A 27,873-nucleotide genomic window follows, 5' to 3' on the forward strand; every position below is an offset into this window, starting at 1 on the left:
AGTGGTACTTGAGGGAGCTTCACATACTACTTATATGTTTTGGCTGACTGGAAGCATGTCAAGAAAAATCACCTAGAAATCATTTACTCCTTTGGATGGAATTGTTTACATGCCTGCTCTTTTTTTCAAATCCTTTGTATTGTACTGTATTACTGCATGAATAACTCTTAAAATGTGTGTTTTATGTCAATTAAACAATAATAATAAAGACAGTCAAATTCTTCAATTACCTAACATTTCAAATTGATATATCTTTACTGGACATGGTTTTAACAATCAAGGTAATTGAAGGAAAAATATGAGCACCTCTAGGGCAATGGCATTGTAAAAGGAAAGTAATTAGAGTCGGGTATTCAAATGACTGATTAAGAAGCCTCAACAGATTCATTCGGAGGACCAGCAAAAGACATTTTAGAATACTATAATACAAACTCATCACATGGATATCAATCAGTCTAGAGCTAGGCACACTGCTCACAAATGGAAAAAAAAATGAAACACTATTGCTGCTTTCTATTGGTGTGAACGTCCTACAGAGATCAATCCCAAGACACATCATACAAACCTCAGGTAAATGAAAAATGACGCTGTGATAAGGATGAGTATACATCGTAAGTACCTGAAAACCTCAGTATCCATAAGGCTAGATATACAGAACAGTGTTCATAGGTAGTTGCTACGGGGGAAAGTCTCTGCTCTGTAAACAAAATGTTGATGGTGTCAGATTTGTTTGGGTCCACCTGCATGTTCTGCAGCACATTTGGAGCAAGGAACTGTGGTAAGCTAACAGGGAATGTCAGAGCACAGAGTGACACGAGTGCCTGTGAAGCCTTTTGCCGGCACATGCTGATGTGCGTTAGGGTGTGCGCAGAGATGATATGCTGAATGTACATAGGTAAGAGGACCAGATCTGGAGGCAGGCACAGGTCAGATGATGCAGATGCAGGTATAAAAGCAAAATCAAGGTCAGACAGTCCAGGTCAGCAACGTTTGGAAAGATCAAGGTACAGACAGCAGGCAGTAGAGTGGTCGGGAACCAGGCCGGGGTCCGTAACAGCTAAGCAGATCATACAAAGGAGCAGGCAAAAGAATAGTCCAGAGGCAAGCCAAGGGTTGGTACAGGCAATGTACAGGCAGAGTCAGGTACAGATGAGGTTGAAAACAGAGGATCAACACAAGAACAGATGCACAGATGCTCAGGAACGTAATAGACCAAACTGCACTGACACAGAGGACGTGTGCAGTTTAAATAGCCCACCTGGTGCCAATGTACACGTGAACTCGTTGCATGGCAGTGGTTCTTAGGCCTATGTGCCTGCATGTATGCAAACGTCTTTCCTGACATCACTGTTCGTGTGGCCACATCCTTTCTGACATCATCATGTGCAATGACAAAGGACATTGAGGGCCTTCCCACTTTGCAGGAGCAGAAGAGAGTGCTGGCTGTTGGGAAAACCAGGGATAAGGTAAGAATCTCTCTACATTAAACTTCCACTAGAGTAAAGAAGCATTTAGAACTTACTTTCCTGGGAGGGGGTGGTTGGGGGCTTTCACACACTACTGATTTTTATTTTTATTTTTTTTGGCTATCTGGAGCTTAAAGGGGTTGTAAAGATAAAAAAAAAAACAATTCCTAAATAGCTTCCTTTACCTTAGTGCAGTCCTCCTTCACTTACCTCATCCTTCAATTTTGCTTTTAAATGTCCTTATTTCTTCTGAGAAATCCTCACTTCCTGTTCTTCTGTCTGTAACTCCACACAGTAATGCAAGGCTTTCTTCCTGGTGTGGAGTGTCGTGCTTGCCCCCTCCCTTGGGCTACAGGAGAGTCAGGACACCCACTAACACACAGCCTCTTTTCTCTATCTGCAATGTAGAGAGCGTCCTGACCAGTGGCGGAACTACCGCCATAGCAACCCATGCGGGCGCTATGGGGCCCGCAGCCGAGTGAGGATCAGGGGGGCCCGGTGAAGTGAAGAGAGAGGAGAGGAAGAGGCGAGCTGAGGGCCCCATGGCCACTAGGGGGCCCCATCAGGGTTGCCAGCCTTGGTAAAAGCAGGGACAGTTTGTTGGAATCAGTGTTTTTTTTACATCTATCACTGAATTGGCCACTACCGACATCGTTTTGATGTACAAATCTCTAGATTGTAGCTGCCCCGCCTCTTCACTGCCTTCTCAGCCAATGGGAGCACAGTGTACACGCCCCCTTCTCCAGCGCGGCTTTTTTGACATACGAGCAGGAGATGCCGACTGCTGGAGAGATGATGAGAGGGAGGAGGGGACAGCCTGCAGTGTGGGGTGGATTGCTGCCTCATAAAAGGTAAGCTGGAAGAATTGTATTATCAGTGCTTATCCTGGTGAGGAGGGGGAGGGGGGAGGCTGTGTAGCAGCAGGGCTCCTCTTGCTGTTAGATCGTTTTTCTCTGTGTGTGAGAAGTGCCATGCTGCTGGGAGAAGGATGTGCTGAACTTCTCCAATATCTGCTACATCTCCCTACTCATCACCTGCCCACCAATACACAGGCACAGCCTCCTCCTCTCCTGTATTACCACATGCTATGTCTGTGAGCTGCTGGGGCACTACAAGTACCAGCATGGCAGAAGGGGCAGCAGCAGTGTGTTCTATCAGGATGATTTTTGGGAAAAAAGTGCTGGTGTGTGTATATATATATAGATAAATATTTATCTATATATACAGACACCAGCACTTTTTCCCAAAAATCATCCTGATAGAACACACTGCTCCTGCCCTTCTGCCATGCTGGTACTTGTAGTGCCCCAGTAGCTCACATGTGGTAATACAGGAGAGGAGGCTGTGCCTGTGTATTGGTGGGCAGGTGATGAGTAGGGAGATGTAGCAGAGATTGGAGAAGTTCAGCACATCCTTCTCCCAGCAGCATGGCACTTCTCACTATATATATATATATATATATATATATATACACTGTGTATGTATACAGTGCATGTGTGTGTGTATACCAGGGGGCGGTCCATCCATTAAGGGCACCACCCCCTCTATGTAGAATGTATAGATTCATGCATTGCATGAATCTATCCATGGCCGCCCCCAATTCAGGTGTCCATCCCCTTTTAGGATGCTGGGTGCCTAAGTTGCGGGGGGGGGGGGGGTTTGAAGCATCTGATTAGAGCCCTAGGCTCTAATAGGCTTCACATTAGGGTGGGCTTGGAGCGCAGAGCACTCAGAGCCCATCCAGGTGGGTTTAGAAAAGCAAATTAATGTTTGCTTTTCTAACAATGAACCGGCTCTCCGCCAATCAGGAAGTGCGGGTCTGATATCCATCATGTGATTGGCTGAAAGGACAGGCGCTCCTATTGGACGCCTAGCAGGAGAAAAGAAGAGGTGCAGGGAGTAAGCAGCTTGCCGCTGCCCGTCCCACATCTCACCGCCGTCACCCACTGCCTGACCTGCCACCAAGATGGGGCAAGTGTTGGTCAGACAACAGGGGGGGGGGGGGTGCTGAGGGTCACAGTGGCTGCATTTAATGGCACGGTGGCTGCATCTGTGCCCCATCAAATGCAGCCAACTGTGCCCCATGTGGGGGGGGGGGCTGAGGGTCACAATGGCTGCATTTGATGGGGCACAGTTGGCGGCATTTGATGGGGCACAGTTGGCTGCATTTGATGGGGCACAGTGGCTGCATTAGATGGGGCACAGTGGGCTGCATTTGATGGGGCACAGTTGGCTGCATTTGATGGGGCACAGTTGGCTGCATTTGATGGAACACAGTTGGCTGCATTTGATGGGGCACAGTTGGCTGCATTTGATGGGGCACAGTTGGCTGCATTTGATGGGGCACAGTTGGCTGCATTTGATGGGGCACAGTTGGCTGCATTTGATGGGGCACTGTGGCTGCATTTGATGAGGCACAGTGAGGCTGCAATTGTTTGCCCATGAGAGGTTTCTGGTGAATTTAGTGGGTCACCAACTCTAAGCCACTCAGCATGTTGCCTCTCCGCATGGGTTTGCCCACATTCATGTTGCATAAAAAAAAAGATGGTGGCCATCTCTAAGCCTGTTATATATATATATATATATATATATATATATATATATATATATATATATATGCTGTAAGGATATTCATGCTTTCAACTGCAAGTTTTCCACCCATTATCCAGCACCTCCCATAGCTGCTAGACCAGTGTGAAAGTTGAAGACAGCATGAGCAGCACCAGAACACATGGAACAGGCTCTGCTAAACAATTCCAGCCTCTGTTAAGCAGACAGCACATAATTGTACCTACTATCTCTCTATTAGGCAAGGAAACAACAAACAAAAAAAGTACACTCACTTTAGCACCTACCTAGGAGAGTGCTACAACAATAAGCTAACAATTAGCTATTTTAATTCTGAAATATGGTAGCAATAAAAAACCATAAAATAAAAACATTTACACACTTCTGTGCTTCCAGATTTTTTACATTTTTTCACTTTGTGCCTTCAAGCATTTTTGGTATGTTTCCCCAAATGGTGTGCTTAGTACCTAGGGGGTGTGAGACGAGCCTGCAATTTTCCAGATGTACCCAGGATAAGAGCACATGACAAGGGTTGCATCTCAATAGCTGTGCATTTTCAGAACATGTAAGCAAATGTGTTGCACTTACTGCACTCCCATTGACTTCTATGGACTCCTCAATGCTCATTGACAAATGAAAAAAATTACCTAAATTATTTTCCATGATGCTCCATAATGAACTACATATATGTGAACCACACCCATTGAAAAAAATGGGATGGCAAGTCAAATGGCACTTTGATGCATCTTAACATGCTTTACAACGCATAGGTGTGAACAGAGCTTCAAGCATCTGGAGGCAAGTTTGAGACCCCACAGAGGAACAGCTGATTCATTTTACAGTGGACCCAGGCTGTTTCCAGTTCATAGACCCTTGGACAATTTATTTGGATCATGCATAGAGGTCATTACACAATGAACATGTGAAAAATGTCTGCAGAATTTGAAACATGGCAATCTTGTTGCCAATTACGCCTATGATTGTAATGGATCATAGCAAAATATATACTTATTGTATGTGATCATTTATGTACTTTACAGATAATGTCACCCTGCCCAGTAAATGCAAAATGATCAGGTTTCTGTAAGTTCACCCATTGACCCAGTTATACTCACCTTCACAGCACAGCTTCCCTGCAGCTTCTTCCATTGCTGCCGCTGAAAAAATGCCCAGTGCAGTGCTCGGGTCTAGTGGTCAGTTACTAGACACAAACACTGCCACATGATAAAAGGAGTTCTGACACCCGCCTACGCTCAATATTTTGTGTTAGCTTCAACAGAATTATTTTGAGGGGACAGCAAATTTACACTGTTATACAAGCTGTACACTCACCACTTTACATTGTTTACATTGTAGCAAAGTGTTATTTCTTCAGTGTTGTCACATGAAAATATTAATAATAAAATATTTAAAAAAATGTGAGGGGTGTACTCACTTTTGTGAGATACTATAAATGCTTCAATCTTCATTCAAAGATTTTACCATGCAGACATTTTTGTATTAACCACTTAACGCCCGCCGCACAACTATTTACGTCCGCAAAATGGCACGGACAGGCAGATGGGCGTATATATACGTCCTTGCCTTTCCGCGGGTCGGGGGTCCGATCGGGACCCCCTCCGCTGCGGGCGGCGGGCGGCATACCTCGGGGAGCGATCCGGGACGTCGGCGCGGCTATTCGTTTATAGCCGCTCCGTCGCGATCGCTCCCCGGAGCTGAAGAACGGGGAGAGCCGTATGTAAACACGGCTTCCCCGTGCTTCACTGTGGCGGCGCATCGATCGAGTGATCCCCTTTGTAGGGGAGACACAATCGATGACATCAGACCTACAGCCACACCCCCCTACTGTTGTAAACACACACTAGGTGAAGCCTAACACGTTCAGTGCCCCCTGTGGTTAACTCCCAAACTGCAACTGTCATTTTCACAATAAAGAATGCAATTTAAATGCATTTTTTGCTGTGAAAATGACAATGGTCCCAAAAATGTGTCAAAATTGTCCGAAGTGTCCGCCATAATGTCGCAGTCACGAAAAAAAATCGCTGATCACCGCCATTAGTAGTAAAAAAAATAAATTAATAAAAATGCAATAAAAATATCCCCTATTTTGTAAACGCTATAAATTTTGCGCAAACCAATCGATAAACGCTTATTGCGATTTTTTTTACCAAAAATAGGTAGAAGAATACGTATCGGCCTAAAGTGAGGAAAAAAAATGTTATATATGTTTTTGGGGGATATTTATTACAGCAAAAAGTAAAAAATATTGCATTTTTTTTCAAAATTGTCGCTCTATTTTTGTTTATAGCGCAAAAAATAAAAATCACAGAGGTGATCAAATACCACCAAAAGAAAGCTCTATTTGTGGGGAAAAAAGGACGCCAATTTTGTTTGGGAGCCACGTCCCACGACCGCGCAATTGTCTGTTAAAGCGACGCAGTGCCGAATCGCAAAACCTGACCTGGGCATTTAGCTGCCTAAAGGTCCGGGGCTTAAGTGGTTAAAGATCTCTAAAAGTACAAGGCTTAGCCAATGTTGTCATCATCAGAGGCGATTTATAGAAGTGCAATCTGTGTTACACCATATGTACAGTAAGTCCCACTGTTCACCATTAAATAAAAATGAGTATCATTCTGTGGGAGTTTGCCTTTTCTGGTTTTAATGCCCATTTGCCTTCACCAAAGTGCATATAACCTATTTGTTGTGTGAGGTCAATCAATGGATGAGTCTCATTCGATTGTTGGTGATGGCTCACTGGAGAGAGCAGAAGTTCATTTTATTAGAAAAGACAGATTTGATTATGGGCGCTTGATTCGTTAACACATATCTATTTGTACAACTCACAATATTGAAAGCTTTGCTACTGTAACATTAATCACTTGCTGCCCAAGGTACATAAATGAATGTCCTTGGGTTGCAGTGGTTACAAACCGGTACTGACAATTGCGCGGTCGTGCGATGCAGTACGCAAACAAAATTGATGTCCTTTTTCCCCCCACAAATAGAGCTTTCCTTTGGTGGTATTTGATCACCTCTGCATTTTTTTTTTTTGCGTTATAAACAAAAAAGAGCGACAATTTTATTAAAAAATATATTTTTTTTACTTTTTGCTATAATAAATATCATCACAAAAAAAAAAAAATTCTTCATCGGTTTAGGCTAATATGTATTCTCTCTCGCAAATTTTTGGTTAAGAAAATCACAATAACCATCAACTGATTGGTTTGCAAAAAAGTTACAGTGTCTACAAAATAGGGGATAATTTATGGCATTTTTTTTTTTACTAGTAATGGAGGTTATCTGTGATTATTAGCAGGATTTCAACATTGCGGCGGACAGATCGAACACTTTTGACAGTTTTTTGGGACCATTGACACTTATACAGCGATCAGTGCTAAAAATAGCCACTGATTACTGTATAAATGTCACTGGCAGGGAAGTGGTTAAAACTAGGGGCGATCAAGGGGTTAAGTGTGTTCCCTGGGAGTGTTTCTAACTGTATGGGGGCTGGGCTGACTGGAGGAGGAGAAAGATTGCTGTTCCTAATCACTAGGAACAGCAGATCTCTCTCTCTCTCTCTCTCTCTCTCTCTCTCTAACGCCCCTGTCAAAAAGGGGATCTGTCTGTTTACATTGGCTCTCGTTCCCACGATTGCGGGTGGCTGGCGGATCAGGTCACCTGCCTTGAAGGAGCCAACGTACACCTACGGCGATTTGCGGGAATGTGCCGACCTGCCGCAGTATAACAATGATTGAAAAATTGTCTTAAAACAATTCCACAACAAGTACATAAAGTACAATCCTTATGGATACAGCAGATTTGATGGAGTTCCCAACATGTTTCACCCACAATCTTGGCTTCCTCAGGGGATGCTGTTCACTTTGAGCACAAGCCTTTTAATAGAAAAAAAAAATATATATATATATATATGTGTGTGTGTGTGTATATATATATATATGTAGCACTGGCTTAGTATTGCCTCTGTAATATATTCAGAATATTGCTCTTTGAAACGTTGCATTGCATTTTCTGAGACTAGAGCCTGAGACTCTATTGGGTACAGCTGCAGGATTAAAGGCAGATTGGTTACTGCTGTAGTTAAGAAGGAAGCCCACCCCTAACAACAAAAACAAGAAAGGACAGGATTGGAGAGCTGTGATTGCGGGGAAGAGAGGAGGACAGAGGAAGAAGTAACAGACTGGCATTGTGGCAGCCATACAGGGAAAGTGTCCCATGTTCTTGTCTCCTGAGCACTTTAAGAGCCTGTGATTCTGCCCATGACTCTCCTAAAGGGAGGTGCAGACTTGAAAGGGGAGTTTGCAGTGCTATTCGGCCCTTTTTTCCTGATTACCGAAAAAGTGCTAACAGTGCAGTGAAATCTAGAGGCGAATATCAGTACTGCAGCAATCATCACCATTATCCTGTTTGGAGGATTCTGTGGCATGTGTTGCTCCCATCGCCATCCAGTCGACTGAGACAGCGATCAATCTACCAATTGCTGGAAGGAAAATATATCAAGTGCATCTAATGGTGAGAGATCTTCTGCCACCCTTGTGTGAGTGGATCTTGCTTAATCTTGCTAGGTCCTATTTACCACTAATTCAGCTCTATCTGAAGGTGGATCGCCACATCTGTTAATCTTTGTTACCCTGTGACACTTTGCGAAGATACCCATTTCCATTCTGTGGATTAGAAATGTTGCTTCACAAAAGTCTGAGTACTCAAACACAGGATTTAAAGGGCCCCAACGCTGGGAGACTCTGTGTGTGTGTGTAAATAGAATTCCCACTGGCCAGTGGTTAGCTAGAACCTATGAGACCTAGATAGCTTGTATGTGCCGGATAAAAAATGGTAGTGGGAAAAATTGGGACTTTGAGTGAGGCTGCAGGCAAGGTGTGGGTAATAGAAGGAAGTACAAATTTATTGGTCACAAAAAATGCAAGACATATATCAACATCACAGAGAACATGTAAATGAAAACATACATTTCAAATAAATGATATTACTACATATTGGGACACATAAGTATGTGCATATGTGGTAGGAGCAACAAGGGTACAGCAGTGCCTAGCCAGGTGCCACATGGTCATCTGCATGGATAGATGAGTGCATAGAGTAAACATACATATGTACAGGTGTCATATTAACAGTATTTAGCGAAATGATTAAAATGTGAAGAACTGGTAAAAAACATGAAGGGTATAATTCAACAATTATATTGTCATGAGGTATATATAGCATCCATACTATCCCGACGCGTTTTGTGTATATAACACTCCTCAGGGGCAGATGCTTGACTTATCTAAAAAGAATATATAAAAATAGGGTAAGATATAATTGATAAGTGAAAATTATATAATAACCAGTACGAGATGGAAAAATGTCCACCTAGGGTACTCACATTAAATCTAAAATAAATTAATGCGACATGTATGGAGCCACGGCCAAAACGAAAGGTCCGCCACGGGAGCTGAGATGGTGATGCAGCACACACAGGAAGGGGGCAGCAAGGATTCCTCCCCAAAAAAAGGCAGCACTGGGTTAAGTGTGCTAGTGTGTAGGATATAGCCACATAGAGGACCACTGAGAATAGCCAAATGGAGTCTACAAAAGATATAATGACAAAGATCAATAAGTATAGGGACCAGTTCAAAAGACATCCAACCCAAACATGAGGGTAGGTATAGTAACCTATTGGTGGTGTCTAGCGATCCAAGACGTCCAGAGGGAAGGGTAATGTGGTACGATCTGTCAGGCTCATAAGAGATGGGAAGGAGGGGGAGGACCTTTATATAGCCGCCCACGCAGGTGCACACTGACAAGCCGTCAGCGTCACGTGGGCAAGACGTATACCCGGAAGAGTTCCGAAGTGGGCGGGTTCGCCCACAGCGTCCACTCCTATGACCCAGGCAACGTCAGCTTGTATGGGTCGTTGCTTCAGCTGACGTTCAGTCACCGGTGGCTCCCACGCACATGCGTGATGTCATCGCGGCTCCAGCCAATCACAGCGCCTGAACCCACAATATCCGGAAATAACTCTGGGAGCAGTGGCAGTGCATCCATAAAGGGCACAGGAGCGCCGCCCCCTCTCTCCTGCACCTGTCTATCACCATAGATAGATTCATTCATTGCATGAATCTATCTATGGTTGCCGCTGCCGCCCCCTATTCAGGTATCCAGCCCCTTGTCGGGCGCTGGGCATCTGAATAACAGCAGCGTTTTTTTTTTTTGGAAGCGCCTGATTAGAGCCCTTGGCTCTAATAGGCGTCCTGATTAGAGCCATTGGCTCTAATAGGCGTCCTGATTAGAGCCATCAGCTCTAATAGGCTTCCAAGTTGGTAAATATTGGGTGCAATGCTGTGCGTTCGCTGTTTACACAGTATTGTGTTAGGGAAGCGAATAAATTGCTTTCCTAACACTGACCTGCCTCTCAGCCAGTCAGGTACTCGGGTCCTCTGGTTACCTGTCACCTGATTGGCTAAAGCGACAGGCGCTGTGATTGGACGCCTATCAGGTGTCCAATCATAGCAGAGAACGGGAACAGAACAGAACAGAGACAGGTAAGTTCTGGGCGGGGGGCACACTGGCAGCATTTGATGGGGCACAGTAGCGGCAATTGATGGGCACACTGGCAGCAATTGATGGAGCAAAATTCTCCTGCGCTCTGGTGTATCGCCAAACCCGGGTGATATAGTATAGTCTCACGGCAAAGTCTATAATCTTGCAGCCCTCCTCAGAACAAAGGGTGTTCATAAAGCTAGAGAAAAGGAAAAAAAGGGAGGGCGCACCGACCTAGTGCATTACCACTAATATTTTATTAAAAACAGAATAAAAACAATGGTCTTACTCACAATGAGAGCTGAAATAAGCGCTTTTCAGACAGCTAAGAACTGAACCTCACGGCATCTGCCAGTGGAACCACAAACATATAGATGGCTTGCGCGTTTCTAGGGCGTACCCCCTTCCTCAGAGCGGTGATAGCCCCAGAGTGGTGATCACCAGCTAGGTTCTGAGGAAGGGGGTACGCCCCAGAAACGCACAAGCCGTCTATATGTTTGTGGTTCCACTGGCAGGTGCCGTGAGGTTCAGTTCTTAGCTGTCAGAAAAGCAATTGATGGGGCACAGTAGCGGCAATTGATGGGGCACAGTAGCGGCAGCTGATGGGCAAGTAGCAGCAATTGATGGGCACACTGGCAGCAATTGATGGGGCACAGTGGCAGCAATTGATGGGACACAGTGGCAGCAATTGATGGGACACAGTAGTGCCAGATGTTGGGGCACAGTGGCAGCAATTGATGGGCACAGTAGCGGCAATTGATGGGCACACTGGCAGCAATTGATGGGGCACAGTGGCAGCAATTGATGGGCACAGTGGCAGCAATTGATGGGACACAGTAGTGCCAGATGTTGGGGCACAGTGGCAGCAATTGATGGGCATAGTGGCAGCAATTGATGGGACACAGTAGTGCCAGATGTTGGGGCACAGTGGCAGCAATTGATGGGACACAGTGGCAGCAATTGATGGGACACAGTAGTGCCAGATGTTGGGGCACAGTGGCAGCAATTGATGGGCACAGTAGCGGCAATTGATGGGCACACTGGCAGCAATTGATGGGGCACAGTGGCAGCAATTGTTGGGGCACAGTGGCAGCAATTGATGGGACACAGTAGTGCCAGATGTTGGGGCACAGTGGCAGCAATTGATGGGACACAGTGGCAGCAATTGATGGGACACAGTAGTGCCAGATGTTGGGGCACAGTGGCAGCAATTGATGGGAACAGTAGCGGCAATTGATGGACACACTGGCAGCAATTGATGGGCACAGTGGCAGCAATTGATGGGCACAGTGGCAGCATTTGATGGGCACAGTGGCGGCAATTGAGGGGCACAGTGACAGCATTTGATGGGCACAGTGGCGGCAATTTATGGGTACAGGGGCTGCATTTGATGGGCACAGTGGCTGCGTTTGATAGGCACAGTGGCTGCGTTTGATGGCACAGTGGCAGCAATTGATGGCACAGTGGCTGCGTTTGAAGGGCACAGTGGCGGCAATTGATGGCACAGTGACTGCGTTTGATGGGCACAGTGGCTGCAATTGATGGCACAGTGACTTCGTTTGATGGGCACAGTGGCGCCAATTGATGGGCACAGTGGCGGAAATTGATGTTTTTTTTCCTGTTTGTTTGCGCCCCCCAAAAAATTTTCAGCGCCAGCCACCACTGGCTAGAACCTATGAGACCTAGATAGCTCGTTTGTGCCATTGCTTCAGCTGATGCGCAGTTACCGATGGCTCCTGCGCACATGTGCGGGAGTGATGTCATTGCAGCTCCAACCAATCACAGCGAGCCCACGATACCCGGAAATAACTTTACCCAGAGACATGTTGCTGGGCAGAGCAGTGTGCCGGGACGGCTGCGGGCTCTTTAATCTAAGATAAGTATTTCATAATGAGCTAGTATGCTATATATACTAGCTCATTATGCCTTTATTTAGCAGGTGTTTTTTTTTTGTGGGTTTACAACCACTAGGGGAAAGATGAAACAATGACTGAAGGTCCGCTTTAGTTTCTCCCATAGAAGTGAATGCAGCATATGATTTGTATCCATTCCTCGGTGATCATATCAGGTGTGAAGAGCTGTCCTCTACACTCCGCCCCTGCTGTGTAAATGACCCTGAGGACCAACCACAGGGCGAGAAGTGAGTCCAGGGGCGGAGCCTGCCCGGGGCTCTGCGATGGAGAGAGTGACAGAGGCGGATCCCGCTGCCGAGGATGTCAGGGACAGGAGATCTTCTCCAACCTCAGCGCGGCGCAGGACCGGAGAGGAGGAGGAGGAGGAGGAGGCAGCCAGCCGGGGGAGCTCCGAGCATGTGAGCCGGGTCCATGGAGGAACATGATGGACGGCCGATGTCAGGAGGATCGCAGGATCTGACCACACTAATCCTACTGGCTGGGTTGTCACCCGGCATCCATTCGGCGGCACGGCAAACTGGTGAGTGCGATCATGGAGGGGATCATTTCCCTGCAGATGGCAAAGCTTGTTGTCTGCTTCACTGATCGGATTTACAGACATCTCAGAGCCGGAGATCGGTGTGCTGATTAATGGGGCTGATCAATGGGGGCTGATCACTATCATCTGATCGGTCCCGGGAGTTCTTCATCTGACATCGATCTACTTTGTAGTGTGATCGGCCCCGGAGATCTGTCTAAAGAGGAGCTGATCTTATTATACGGGGATGTACACAGCATCCAATCCATGGGCTAAATCCACACATTCCACCTTAACCAGTCTACAGATCAGGAAAAATCAAATCCTACTGGCAATTCTTTTCACACTGCCACTGTTATTGTCTTCTGTTTTACCCATTGGAATTGTTATTAGAACTTTCTATTATTATTATTATTATTTATATTATTGTCATTATTAGCATTCAAATATTTTTTATTTATTTTTATTATTTATTTCAATGACTATTATTATTTTCCTTCTACATCGAAACCAAAATACATCTGAACCCTTTCTAGATGACGTTTCTTTTCCTAAAGCACTGCTTATCATAAATGACCTTATTTTGTATCTCGTTTTAGTTGATTATTACTGTTATCATTATTATTTTTATTATACGGGAGTTCTAGCACCAACAGTTTGCGCACCGCTTTACAAAATAAAGAGGGACAGTACCGCTACAATGCAATTCAATAGAGGAGGGCCCTGCTCACATGAGCTTGCAATCTATTTATTTACAAAATAAAGAGGGACAAGTACTCCTACAATTCAATAGAGGAGGGCCCTGGTCACGGGAGCTTGCAATCTAATGTCATCCAGCCTCTTCTGGCTACATTGATCACCATGTGCCATCTGAACCCTTTCTAGGTGACGCTTATTTTCCTAAAGCACTGTTTATCGTAAATAATTACCTTATTTTGTATCTCATTTTAGCTGATTATTATTGTTATCATTATTATTTGTATTCTATAGCACCAACAGTTTGAGCACCGCTTTACAAAATAAAAAGGGACAGTACCGCTACAATGCAATTCAATAGAGGAGGGCCCTGCTCACAGGAGCTTGCAATCTAATGTCATCCAGCCTCTTTTGGCTACTTTTGGTCACCATGTACTCGTTCCAGCATCAGCTGCACGTTATCACACTGGAACGGCAATGGTTGTGTACACACAGGGGTCAAGTCCTGGGGAAAAAAGTGTGGGAACTCCCACCCAAGATCCACTCCCCCACCAAAAAAAAAAAATTATACCCTCATATGCATAATTACTAAAACGCATGTTTGTTTTTTTAAGCAAGTTCTTTCTAAATCCCACGATAACTCGCGGCAGACCTCCGCAAAGTCTCCTGGGAACAATGACAAAAGCTCCCAGGAGACATTGAGGAAGTGACGGAATGAATCCACCCGATGAATCCATATACAGGAAGCGGCCAGTAACATAAAGGATTACTAAGGTTCGCCTGCCCGACAGTGACTCGAGCTGGGCATCGCCGCTTAGTGAAGGATTGGCTCGGGCGGCTCGGCTGCTCTAGTCCTGCAAAGGGAACTGAGTTCCTGCTGTGAAAAAAGTGCAGGAACTCTGTTCCCACGCGTTCCCGCAGGACTTGAGCCCTGGTTGTACATACCTGTGCAATGTGCGTAGGTGCCGCCACACCAGGGGTGCAGGGTGACAACATAGGAGCAATGTTGGGAGACAGTTGTCACCCTATAACAGGAAATGCCCGTACAATGACCTTGGTAGCAGGATCGCCACAGGCTCAATTTTGAGAGCTAACACACCAGTATAAGGATACTTATTTTCAAAAAAGTGGTAGGTATTCTCAGCAGCAGATTTAAAAAAAAGAAAATAACATGGTAAAGCCAATCTCTGAGTAAAGGAACAATCCCCCCTTGTAATGGACCTACTCCAGCAAATCAATAATTCAATTCTCACTCCCTTGGCAGCCAGCGCTCCCCTCTGGTCCTCTACCCTCCAGCGAGAGACTTTCCCTCGGTGTCCTCATGTCTAGTTCAAGGCCATTTGCCATGCATTGTACTTAATGACATAAGAGGGCCTGCAGTCGCCAATGCATAGAGGAGAACAAGCTGCAGGGAGCCTACTAGACAGGGAGATCGGGTAAGTAAAAGTGTTTTTACCAGTAACCTAGACCAGTGTTTCCCAACTCTATTTCTCAAGTACTCCCAACAAGTATAAAGGCTGGCCGAAGGCTAGCCTGTGTTTGTAGGCGGAGTCTGCTGAGTACTTAAGCCTCCTCCTCTGTCGGGTCCTGTGTTGGCGCCATTTCAGGTTGGTTGTTGGGGTAATCACATTTCATACTCGAAGACTCTGACTACAAGCCATGTTTTGGGAATTTCCCTTACATAAAATAACTGTCATAAATACCAAGCCATTAACATTGCTTTAAAGCACCTGTAAAACAAAATCAAAGAAATTCCCGGCTTAACAAACCAACCAGTCTGCTAACCAATGGTTGGTTAGCAGGCTATTCAGTAAGTTGAGCTGGGAATTTGGTAAAGTTCTGCATGTGTTGCCCTTCCATGTGCTCCTTGCTGCAAAGGCCAATGAGGACAGTGGCTATTTGTACTGTATCAGGGGTCTCAAACTGGTGGCCCTCCAGCTGTTGCAAAACTACAAGTCCCATGAGGCATTGCAAGGCTGACAATTACAAGCATGACTCCCACAGGCAGAGACACGATGGGACTTTTTGCAACAGCTGGAGGGCCACCAGTTTGAGACCCATGAAAAGCACCTGTGCAAGCTGAAGGAGATCCTGAACACATGATCCATTGGGAGTTCTTGAAGACTGAGGTTGGGAAGCACTATTCTTTGCGCATTCAACTCTTATGCCCCGTTCACACGAGCGGTTTTCCCGTCAAAAAAAAAAAACGGATGTTTTTTCCGACGGAATTCCGCTCAAGTCTGCCTTGCATACACACGGTCACGCAAAAGTTTGGTAAACTTTTGACTGCCAAGAACGCGGTGACGTAAAAGACTACGACGAGCCAAGAAAATTAAGTTCTATGCTTCTGAGCATGCATCAATTTGTTTCCGTGCATGCGTCGGAATTTTGCGCATCGGAATTAGTACACACAATAGGAACTTCCAATCGTATTTTTTCCTGACGGGGGAAAAATGAGAACCTGCGCTCTATCTTTTTCCAGCAATTTTTCCATTGGAAAAGTCTGATGGAGCATACACACTGTCGGGATTCCCAACCAAAAGCTCTCATCTGACTTTTTCCAACGGGAAAACCGATCGTGTGTACAGGGCCATAACAGTGCGACAACAGCCCCCCACTGCAAGGGGGGATTTATGTTTTCCACAGAGTTCAGCTTTAAAGGTTATATGAAATGTAAGTGATTGGCTCTCTATCTATTTTATTGCATGACATTGGTATACGACAGTGATGGTGAACCTTGGCACTAGGGTTGCCAACTCATCCCTTTAAAACAGAACACATATTAATTACAAAGGTTCTGAGGCTAATTTAATGCAAATAAGGCACCAAGTGAGTTTAATTACCTCCTTAATCAGCCACAGAACCTGTGTAATTAATATGTGTTCTGTTTTAAAGGGATGTGTTGGCAACCCTACTTGGCACCCCAGATGTTTTGGAACTACATTTCCTATGATGCCCAACTACACTGCAGAGCGCATGAACATCATGGGAAATGTAGTTCCAAAACATCTGGGGTGCCAAGGTTCGCCATCACTGTTATATAATGGCCTGAAAAGTGGAGATGTGTGAAGCTTGCATCGGTTTTCCCCCAGTTATATGAAGGTCAGCTCCATGGGTTTTCCACTACCCCAGAGTGCAGGTGACCCTGACATGTAGAATGAGTGTAAGCTTAGTAGGTGCAGGTCACCACTTCCATCCCCTGTCCTGGTCTGCATGAGCCCTGCACTTCCATTGAGCCCGGGTTCTCTTCTGCTGCATGAATACATTGTATCTATGTTGAATCTCTATGGCAACATGTAGAGGAGGACACGTGATGCACACAGAGGCTTGCAGCGGTAAGCAGTCCTGCAGCTTCCTGAGCCTATGATGTTCCCCTACCAGTTTGGAGTATTTTGGGAAACCATGACATAGGGGGTGAGTGAACTCCTTGGCTGAGTGAGAATGGGATCAGTGTGTGGCTATGGGCACCATGGTTTATTTCCGTCTATTCTCTACTTGCTAGCTGACTTTTATCTATAGTACAATGTATCTATTATAAACAATATTTTGAATGTGACATTGTCTGCACCTGCTTAGTGCTCATAGTTACATCTGGTTCAGTCTGTGTTCTTAGTCCCTTTCTAGGATCAGCGGCAGAGGTAATTTAAGTGATTTAAAGTGTTTCTTTTGTGTAGTCCAAATAAGGATGTCAGGATTATTAAAGGCTTTCCTAAAGCTGACATCTATATTATTTTAATAGCACATTGGTCATTGCGTGCTGATCGTACACCGCTGTCTGTTTTCCATCTTAAGTCTTTCACGGGAGAATGTGTTTCCTAATATACACACACCATTCCTCAGTCAGAAGGGGTATGGTATATTACAATCACCTTATATGTTGCACAGCTACAGCACAATTCATCTCTGCTAGATGAGTAGATTATGTGTAGAAGACCCGTGACAGCGGTGAGAGTGACAGCGCAGGTTCTGTATTGTATTGATGTGCAGCTACACTGGCAGGCGAGGGGTCAGTGACTTACCTGGGTGATTACCGCTATATTGTGCTGCTAGATTTCCCACTGCAATTTACTTTTACCTTCGCTCGTTACATTCGCAAGCTAAAAAAAGGCACCAAAGGTGAGCTTGCGCAAGTGATTCTAATAAGCCTTATTAAACGTAGTAAACAATGCAGAGTTGCATAGGAAGAACCCCGAGCTTTGAATAACTAGGGTTGGCATGTTCAGCATAAACTGCAGCTGCACAAGTACTGTGGGGATACGTTATTATGCAGCAGTATTGCCTCGTTCTATCCTAGGGAGAGTAGACCCATGTAATGTATTCTGAGCTGTGTGGATTTTGCCTTTTATATCAATGCAAATACAGTACATACACAGATGAAAGCAGGCTAGAAGCCAGGATTCTAGGAGGCCGTTTCCAACTATTTTGTTATTCCCGTGTTAGCAGATTACATTTATCAGAATAAATGGAATACTGCTTATATATTCATATGGACTGCTGGTGTAGTTTCACCATTTTTCGGACCCTTTGTGTGTGATATTTTTGAATACAGAAAAAATTTAAATTTATGTGCTGTTACTATCGTATTCACATGTTTTGGAAAATAACAGGAGTGTGGACTTTGGGGTTTGCAGGAATGATCTGATTGTATAGTATGTAATATATTAATGTGTATTAAATGATGTATGTAAAGTGGAACTGCACTGTATCTGAGCACCACAAACCAAAAGATATGATTAATTTTAAATATTCAAAGTGCTTTATTTTCCTGAGAAATCATTTTTAAAAACACCCCCTGGCATTTCTGGCAGTGGCCATCTTGAGTAAGGGCAGGAGATTAAAGCAGAGTTCCACCCATAAGTGGTATTTTCGCTGTACGCACTCATTTTGCATGTCATTTTTTTGAGGGGGGGTTGGGTACCTTGTTTTGAGAGAGACTTCCTGCCCTACTTCCTGCTTCTGTCTCTTAGCCACCTAGGCGTCTCCTCCTCTCCCCCTATGCAGCCCCTCCCTCTCCGCAATCTTCAGACTTCCTGTCCCACTTCCTGCTTCTGTCTCTTGGCCGCTTAGGCATCTACACCTCTTCCCCTACTCAGCCCCTCCCTCTCTGCAATATTCTGGGGCACGTCACAGGTCCCAGAAGATTGCCTTGCCATTAGCAGAGTGCAGTGCGCACCCGGCGCAAAGCCGCAGCTGTCACGGCTGGGTGCCCACAGTTGCTATGACAACGAAGAGGGGGAGAGGAGCGAGGCTCCATATGGCCTCATCACTGGACCATGGGACAGGTGAGTGTCTGTTTATTAAAAGTCAGCAGCTACACTTTTTGTAGCTGCTGACTTTTAATAAGCTAAAAAACAAGTGGAACTTTGCTTTAGCCCTGGTTCACACTGGGTACGATTTGGAACGATTTGAGATGCGATTTGACATGTCAAATCGCATCTCAAATCGGCGGCAATTGTCGGCAATGGCACTGTCCTAATCAGTGCGACCCCGCATCTGCGATTTCAAAAAGCGATTTCTGCGATTTTGAATTCGCAGCAGTGTGAACCTAGGCTAAATGTAGCATTTACTTCCTGGAATCCATATGCCCTTAGCTCAGACATGGATTGTGCTGACAACCCTCCCTCCCCTCCTGAACACTCCTGATATGTATGGTATCATGTGTCTAGGCATGGAAACCAGGAAGAAATAATAAGAAAAAAAGTTTAAAACAAGTAAATATGATATACTTTCCTATCTATTTACCGCGAACCAAGGATTAGTGTGCGAGCGGCTCAGGCTGTATGGGAATGAAGTCCTGTGCCCACCACTGTGAGTGCTGGGAAGGGAGCTTGTCTATGCTCCAGGCAATGGTAGAGAGTGATTTGGTGTCTCGGGAGCTACACATCAGGCCTTGGGGTCTTGGGGGCATGGCCTGGTGGGAGTCCAGGCTGAGACTGCCATTCACTATCACATAAAATATATATGCATATTTGTTTTGTGTAGGAGCATATGATCTTTTTATTGTAGCTGGCTGGTAGATAAACGGTGAGATGTAGACAGAGATATGAGGTGAAACAAGGTAAAATGTCAGGGGATCTTGCAGTCTAGCAAACCAAAAAGTCGCATCAATTTTAACAAATGTGACAGCATGCAGAATGCAGATAGTGCTTGTTTTACCACTTTGGGACAAATACATAAAAACATGTCTTCTTTCTGGCTAGAAAGTTTTAGTATTGTTCCTTAGTATTCATTGTACATAAGTACCGAATTCAACCTGATGACAAAAATGATACAATTCAAGGAACTTTGCATAATAATTACAGTATTTCATTCCTCACTGCTACACGACAGGTTCAACTGCACACAGTTCGTATTGGAAATGTTCAAATTCATGTTGTTTAGTAGCAGTTAATAACTAGTTTATTAGAGTGTGTGTTGGGCAGGAAAGGACAGATTGATATCAAAGTTAGGAGCCAGTCAGTCCTGTTTAACCACTTGCTTACTGGGCACATATACCCCCCTCCTGCCCAGGTGAAATTTCAGCTTCCGGCACTGCGTCGCTTTAACTAACAATTGCGCGGTCGTGCGACGTGGCTCCCAAACAAAATTGACGTCCTTTTTTCCCCACAAGTAGAGCTTTCTTTTGGTGGTATTTGATCACCTCTGCGCTTTTTATTTTTTGCGCTATAAACAAAAAAGAGCGACAATTTTGAAAAAAATACAATATTTTTTACTTGTTGCTATAATAAATATCCCAAATTAAAAAAAAAAAGCAATTTTTTTTTTCTCAGTTTAGGCCGATACGTATTCTTCTACATATTTTTGGTAAAAAAAAAAAAAATCGCAATAAGCGACTGGTTTGCGCAAAAGTTATAGCGCCTACAAAATAGGGGAGAGAATTATTATTTATTTATTTTACTAGAAATGGCTGCGATCTGTGATTTTTATTGGGACTGCGACGTTATGGCGGACACATCGGACAGTTTTGACACATTTTTGGCGCCATTTACAATTATACTGCGATCAGTGCTATAAATATGCACTAATTACAGTATAAATGTGACTGCCATTGAAGGGGGTTAACACTAGGGGGTGAGGAAGGGGTTAAATGTATCCCTGCATTGTGTTCTAACTGTAGGTGGAGGGGGGGTGACCGATCTATGTCCCTATGTACAAGGGACACAGATCGGTCTCCTCTCCAGAGACAGCACCGCTGTCTCTGTGTAAAACGGCAATGAGAGATGATCTCATATGTTTACATATGAGATCATCTCTCATTGGCCGCACAGATCGCATCGCAAACGGCCTCTCTGATTGGCCATTCGCGGCGATCTGTAATTGGCTGTGTCCAAGGGACACGGCCAACACAGAGTTTCCCTGCTGCACGCTCTGGAGCGCGCGGGGAACGGCCAAAGGGGCGGACGTCTGTTGATATCCTGTTGGATTTTGGGATCCGCGCTGTAGCCGTCATTTGACTATAGCGCGGGTCCCAGGAGGTTAATTACTAACTTAGGGCACAAAAAAAAGAACCCTTGTAGTGAGGCCTCCTGCATTGCAAGGGTTAAATGCTGGATAACAAAGAAACACCGCTCTAGGCATCTAGGCAGACAACTCATAATAACCTGTTAATGGAAACAGGTGCTGGCTCTTCATATAAGAATGAATCGAAGAAAAGACTGGACAACCACACTCTGTTGACACCTTTATCGAAGACGGTTTAAAAATTCTTCTGGTACAAAGACATCAGAGGCACAGGATCAATGAAAAGCTGACATGTTTCACACCGCACATGTGTGGCTATGATTAAAGGAGTTGTAAAGGAAAACATTTTTTTTGCTCAAATGACTGTTTACGGGGTATAGAGACATAATAGTTAACTGATTCCTTTTAAAAATAGCTAAAAATCAGTCATATAATGTACCTGTAGTTTCTAGTTTCGTTTTTGCATGTTTCCTGCTTCTGTGATGTACAGAGCCACAGAGCCAATACAGGGCAGTGATGGTTTGGAAAACTAAACTGATTGGTGCTGAGGTGTTTTAGACACACAGTAATCACACCTCCTTATTTGGTGACCACAGAGAGAAAGCTCCCAGTACTGTGGTCATCAGGAAACAGAAAACCAGGAAGTGTGGAGATCAGAGAAGAATTACAGCAACTTGAGAGCAAAAACGAACAATGAGGACATGAAAACAGCACTGCATTAAAGCGGTTGTAAACCCGCATGAAAAAATAAATAAAAATTTCCTCCTGTAAGGGAAAAGTCATGAGCTAATATGCACTGCATATTAGCTCATTATGAAATACTTACCTCGGAACGAGGTGCGTAGCACTTACCTGGTTTACGCCGAGCGAGATTTCGGCGTGTCTTCCGGGTATCGCCGCTCCAGCGCTGTGATTGGCTGGAGCGGCGATGACGTCACTCCCGCGCGTGCGCGCGGGAAATTTAAAACTCGGCAAGGTCTGGCGGCTGCCGGTCCTTTTGCCGTAGATCCCCCCTGTGCATGCGCAGCGGCGCATTGCGAGGGGAATATCTCCTAAACCGTGCAGGTTTAGGAGATATTCTCCTTACCTACAGGTAAGCCTTGTTATAGGCTTACCTGTAGGTAAAAGTACAAAAAGTGGGTTTACAACCACTTTAAGGTAAAGGAAGCTATTAAGATAAAAAAAAAAAAATCCTTTACAAACCCTTTAAGCACCCAATAGCGGTGTGAAACATGTCAGCTTTTCATTGATCCTGTGCCTCTGATGTCTTTGTACCAGAAGCATTTTTAAACCATCTTCCATAAAGGTGTCAACAGAGTGCAGCCGTCCAGTCTTTTCTTCGATTCATTAAATGTTTGATAAGTCTCGGGGGGAATGGAGGAAGCTCCAGCACCTTCCTCTTCACTGTGTAAAACTTGTATTGCATGTCTTACCACTGTGCTGACAAGAACACTCTCCTCTTCTCCATATAAAACTTGTATTACTTGTCTAAGGCCACATGTACACACAGACTAGGTTGACCGCCGACCGTGGGAAAACGCAGCAAAATCACGCCACAATTCTGCAGCGTTTTGCTGCTGACGTCAAAATGATCCTATCCTGAACGCAATTCTTCCACATTCAGGAGAGGGAGGTTGAGGTAGGTTAACCTCCCCTAACTGCAGCTGCTTCTAAACTCTTGTAAAAGCATATGTATAAATAAATGCCTGACGAAGGGGTCCTGCGTGGCTCTGAAACGTTGCACTCCTTGTGCTGTGATCATGCAATAAATCATCCGTTTGGATGCTATTTACGTTGTTCCATGGTGTGCTGGCAAATATTCTCATTATGTATAAATAAACACATAGGCCCGGATTCAGAAAGGACTTATGACGGCGTATCTCCAGATACGCCGTCGTAAGTCCAAATGTGCGCCGTTGTATCTTTCCGCGTATTCTGGAAATCAGATACGCCTGAATTTTTGCCAAGATACGACAGACGTAAGTCTCCTACGCCGTCGTATCTTGGGTGCATATTTATGCTGGCCGCAAGGGGCGCATCCGTAGATTTACGTGTCAAATATGCAAATGACCTAGATACGCCGATTCACGAACGTACTTGCGCCAGTCGTATTAAGCTATGCCATTTACGTAAGGCATACGTCCGGCGTAAAGTTACCCCTGCTATATGAGGCGCAGGTAATGCAAAGTATGGACGTCGGAACAAGCGTAGATTTTTACGTTGTTTACGTAAGTCGTACGTGAATGGGGCTGGTGGGCGTAGGTTAGTTCACGTCACAGGCATTGAGCCGGCGTATGTTATGGTGTAAATTCGACGTGATACTGAGCATGCATGCGTCGTTCGTTCGGCGCTTCATTTACATGGGGTCACGCTTCATTATAATACAACACGTCCACCTACTTTGAATTAGGCGGGCTTACGCCAGCCGATTTACGTTACGTCGGCGCAACGTTGTCGGCGAGTGCTTTGTGAATCGTGTACTTCCCTCTCTAAGTTACGTTGGCGTAGCGCATATCAGATGCGCTACGCCGCTCTAAAGATACGCCAATGTATCTGAATCCCGGTCATAGGCTTTTATGGAGTTGAGTTTAGGAGCTCAAGTTTAGAAGCTGTAGTATGCATGAGCCCTTACCCTTGCTCTGGCAAGCTCCAGTGTTCTCCTCTTCTCCTTATAAAACGTGTATTGCTTGTCTTATCACTGCTCAGGCAGGCTCCAACACTCTCCTTTTCTCACTGTAAAATGTGTATTACTTGTCTTACTCTTGCCCTGGCGAGCTCCAGTCTTCTCCTTCTGACACTACAGGTTGCTGGTGGTCCCTCAGTGCCATCACATACAATGCAGGACTTTTAGCCCTGCATTGTATGTGGAGGAGGTAGGTATGCGACCACAGCCGGGAGTGTCTTAGAAAGGAGTCTTTGGGAGGACTGGTCGTATGGATAGGGGTAACCTGCTGTAGTGATTAATATGAGAAGCATTACACCTTATTCCTGTATCCCTAGACCTAACTAGAATTTAACCCTTGCAGTGCAGGGGCCCCATGGCACGGACATTTCTTTGGTTGTGTCTGGAGTTGGGCTTTAAGATCCAGCAACCGATTTTATCTTTCTTCTACAGCTTTTACTATTGCAGTAGAAGAGTCTCTAAATAGTCTTGAATAGTTTGGTGTACTGACTACCTTCTTTCCAGGATTTTTCCAGGCTGATACCTTGAAAAAAAATGAAACAAATTGTGGACATTTTTTTTTCAGGCCAATAAGGCATTTTCTCAAGAGATGCAATTAACGTCTGTTTTCTGTACATGTGAGTGAGTTAAGATACGCGTCCGGTAGGGAAAATCATTGTCACATAGTAAGATTTAGTGACATTCTGTACTGTCTTTCACAAAAATAGGTTCTGGAAGAAAACTCTTCAACTCATTAGGAGAATGGACAGTCCCAAGGGATTAAAACAAAAGCTTTCCATGCAAGGCTAAGCTTCAAGTACAGTACATATCAATCATTTTACATTACTAGGCCAGAGATGCAGATGAAGGAACTAGTGATGAGCCAATAGAATCCAGGTGGAATAAAAAAATCAATGAAGTGTACATTTTTAAGCACTCCTGAATATACACAGTCAGATTGATCCTGCATTGAGACATACAACTAATGAATCAATATTACCTGGGTTCCTACATTTTTTTTTTTATTTAAAAGAGAAGTTTTTTGTTTTAAGAATCATATTTACGTAAGTGGATGCACCTTTCCCCCGCCGGCTCAATGACTGAGAACCGAGCGATCAAACAGCGCTGATCGCTCAGTTTTCAGAGCTCTGTGAGCAAAAAGCTAGTAACTGTCAGTCACCGCGGTCTGCCTTGCCCCCCCTCCCCTATGCTCACTGGAGGGCTGGGCTGTGGAGGGTGCAGGAGTGGCCGGCTCAGCCTCTCAGCGCCTCGCTGAGAGTTTGAGCCAGGCACCGGTCCAGAGTTGTGGGCGGATCCCATATTGTCGCAACCCTGCCCCGGGCTGGACTGGCTCTGTGATGTCAGCCGACAGCGGGCTTCAGCCCGCTGTTGGCTGACAATGGGTCACATGAGTGCAGAACAGACTGCACGCCTGTCATCCACAGGAAAAGTACAGCCAAACAAGCTTTGGCTTGTACATCTCCTTTAATTCAGGTCAAATCTACATAGAAAAATCTTAAGGGATTCAAAAATAAGTCAGACGATTTCCTGATTTGACATTACCTAGCAGTAAACCTTGAATTGAACATGCACTTTGCCCATGCAGAGTGAAGCAACAGGCCAGGGCCCGGCCTTAGGTGTTCAGGTGCCCTGTGCGAGCTAATCCTGTGGGGCCCCCCCCCCCCCATCTTCATCCCTCGCCCCCTGGTCACCTAAACATACACAAAGAGGAAAAAAATATTTGTAACAAATAATTTGTTTTAATTTAACTTTACATTACACAGCACCATGCATCTCTGGACCCCTTTACATTACACAGCCCCCTGCACCTCTGGGACCCTTTACATTACAAAGCCCCCTGCACCCCTTTACATTACACAGCACCCTGCATCTCTGGGCCCCTTTACATTACACAGCCCCTGCACCTCTGGGCCCCTTTACATTACACAGCCCCTGCACCTCTGGGCCCCTTTACATTACACAGCACCCTGCATCACTGGACCCCTTTACATTACACAGAACCCTGCAGCTCTGGACACCCTGCATGTTACACAGACCGCCCTTCAGTGCAGACCCCCTTCAGTGTATCCACCCCTTCAATGCAGACCCCCCCTTCAATGCAGACCCCCCCTTCAATGCAGACCCCCCCCTTCAATGCAGACCCCCTTCAGTGTAGCCCCCCTGTTCAGTGTCTTATCCTCCCGTCCAGTGTAGCCCCCCCTTGTTCAGTGCAGCCCCACCGTTCAGTGCAGCCCCCTCGTTCGGTACCTTAGATCAGCGCGGCAGCACATGCACAGCAGGTCCCCTCCCCCTGTTTACACATAAACAGAGAGGAGTGGGAGGCGGCTTCACTCGACTGTGCGTCATCCAAGATCGCACAGACAGGCAGCCCGTGGCTGCAAGAGGAGGGGATGGTAGGTGCAGCGGGGTGTAATACAATCGTGGAGGGGGTGCCGGTCTGACACTCCCCCAGTGTGTGGTACCCGGGGTGGCTCGCCCCCCCTTAGTACGCCTCTGGATGGCTGCACGGCGCCCCTGTTGCCCATGGCCGGCCCTGCAACAGGCTTACTTACATTTCCTATCTTCCCAGCTGTGCATACTCACTTTCCATTCACTCCACTGCTGCTCTGTTCAGACACTAGGAGCCAATAGAAATACAGGGTTCTTTCAAGAATAGTGCTTAGTATGGCATTCATTCTGCTTCCTCCCTACTTTGTTCTGCTTCCTCTGACAGTTCTGTTGCTTAGTTATTGACCCAGTGGGGCTGTCACCACAAGGCAGGAATAGATTCCTCAGCGCTGTGTAAGCTCCAGCTTGTAATTTGGTGCTCCTACCTGATGGGTGGAGTGGCAGGGCAATAAAAAGAACATAATTATATAATGGTGGGAAGTGGGAAGGTTAAAAGCCTGTTACTTTTTCCTAAACAGTTGTGCTCAAAAGTTTGCACACCCTGGCAGAAATTGTGACATTTTGGCATTAATATTGAAAATATGATTGATCATGCCAAAAAAATGTATTTTATTTAAGGATAGTAATCACACAAAGCCATGTATTATTACATAGATTTTTGGATCCTTTTAAAATCATAATTATAACAGAAATCACCCAAATGGCCCTGATAAAATGTTTATGTACCCTGGAATGTTTGGCCTTGGTACAGACACGGTGGCACACACACAGGTTAAAATGGCAATTAAAGGTTAAATTCTCACATTTGTGGCTTTTTATATCACAATTAGTGTCTGTGTATAAATAGTCAATGAGTTTGTTAGCTCTCACATAGATGCACTAAGCAGGCTAGACACTGGGCCATGAGGAGGTAGAAAAGAACAGTCCAAAGACCTGCATAACAAGGTAATGAAACTTTAGAAAGATGGAAAAGGATATAAACAGATATCCAAAGCCTTGAATATGCCAGTCAGTACTGTTTAATCACTTATTAAGAAGTGGAAAATTAGGGGCTCTTTTGATAACTGATAGGGACACTGATAAGGCAACATTGATGAGTGTTAATGAGGCTGCACTGACAGGGGCACTGATGAGGCTGCACTCATAGGGACACTGATGATAGGGACACTAATGAGGCTGCACTGATGGGGGCACTGATGAGGCTGTAGTGATGGGGCATTGATGCAGCTGCACTCATAGGGGCACTGATGAGGTTGCACTGATGGGCACTGATGAGGCGGCACTTATAGGGACACTGATGAGGCAGCACTGATAGGGGGACTGAAGTGGCTGCACTGATAGGGACACATGTGGCTGCACTAATATGGACATGATGAGGCTGCATTGATAGGCACTGATAGGTGGCCACACTGGCTATCCAGGGGGTAGGGGGCTCTCAGGCTGGCCAGACCTGACTCAGAGCCCGTCCAGGTGGGAACCGGAGTGCTCTGGAGATCCCACTGGTTCCTGCTCTAGGGAGTCTCTCCGGACAGCTCGATCTAAAGGCACACCCAGCGGGAGGGAGGAGAGAGTCGTATAGGAACACTTCTCCCATCCTGTCAGCTCTATTCCTCCCCCGACCCG

General features: G+C 45.3%; 1 protein-coding gene across 2 annotated transcripts in view; it reads left to right on the forward strand.

Annotated features, from left to right (window-relative positions):
• The first annotated feature begins 12,698 nt into the window (after positions 1-12,698).
• Positions 12,699-27,873, forward strand: part of TMEM200C (transmembrane protein 200C) — a 109,094-nt gene continuing 93,919 nt past the window's right edge. For both annotated transcript variants that reach the window (XM_040353995.1, XM_040353996.1), the window contains exon 1: positions 12,699-13,025. The gene's annotated coding sequence lies outside the window, so the exon portion shown is untranslated. The remainder of the gene's footprint in view (positions 13,026-27,873) is intronic.

The sequence above is a fragment of the Rana temporaria genome, chromosome 5, assembly GCF_905171775.1.
Source record: "Rana temporaria chromosome 5, aRanTem1.1, whole genome shotgun sequence".
In the NCBI taxonomy this organism is placed as follows: Eukaryota; Metazoa; Chordata; class Amphibia; order Anura; family Ranidae; genus Rana; species Rana temporaria.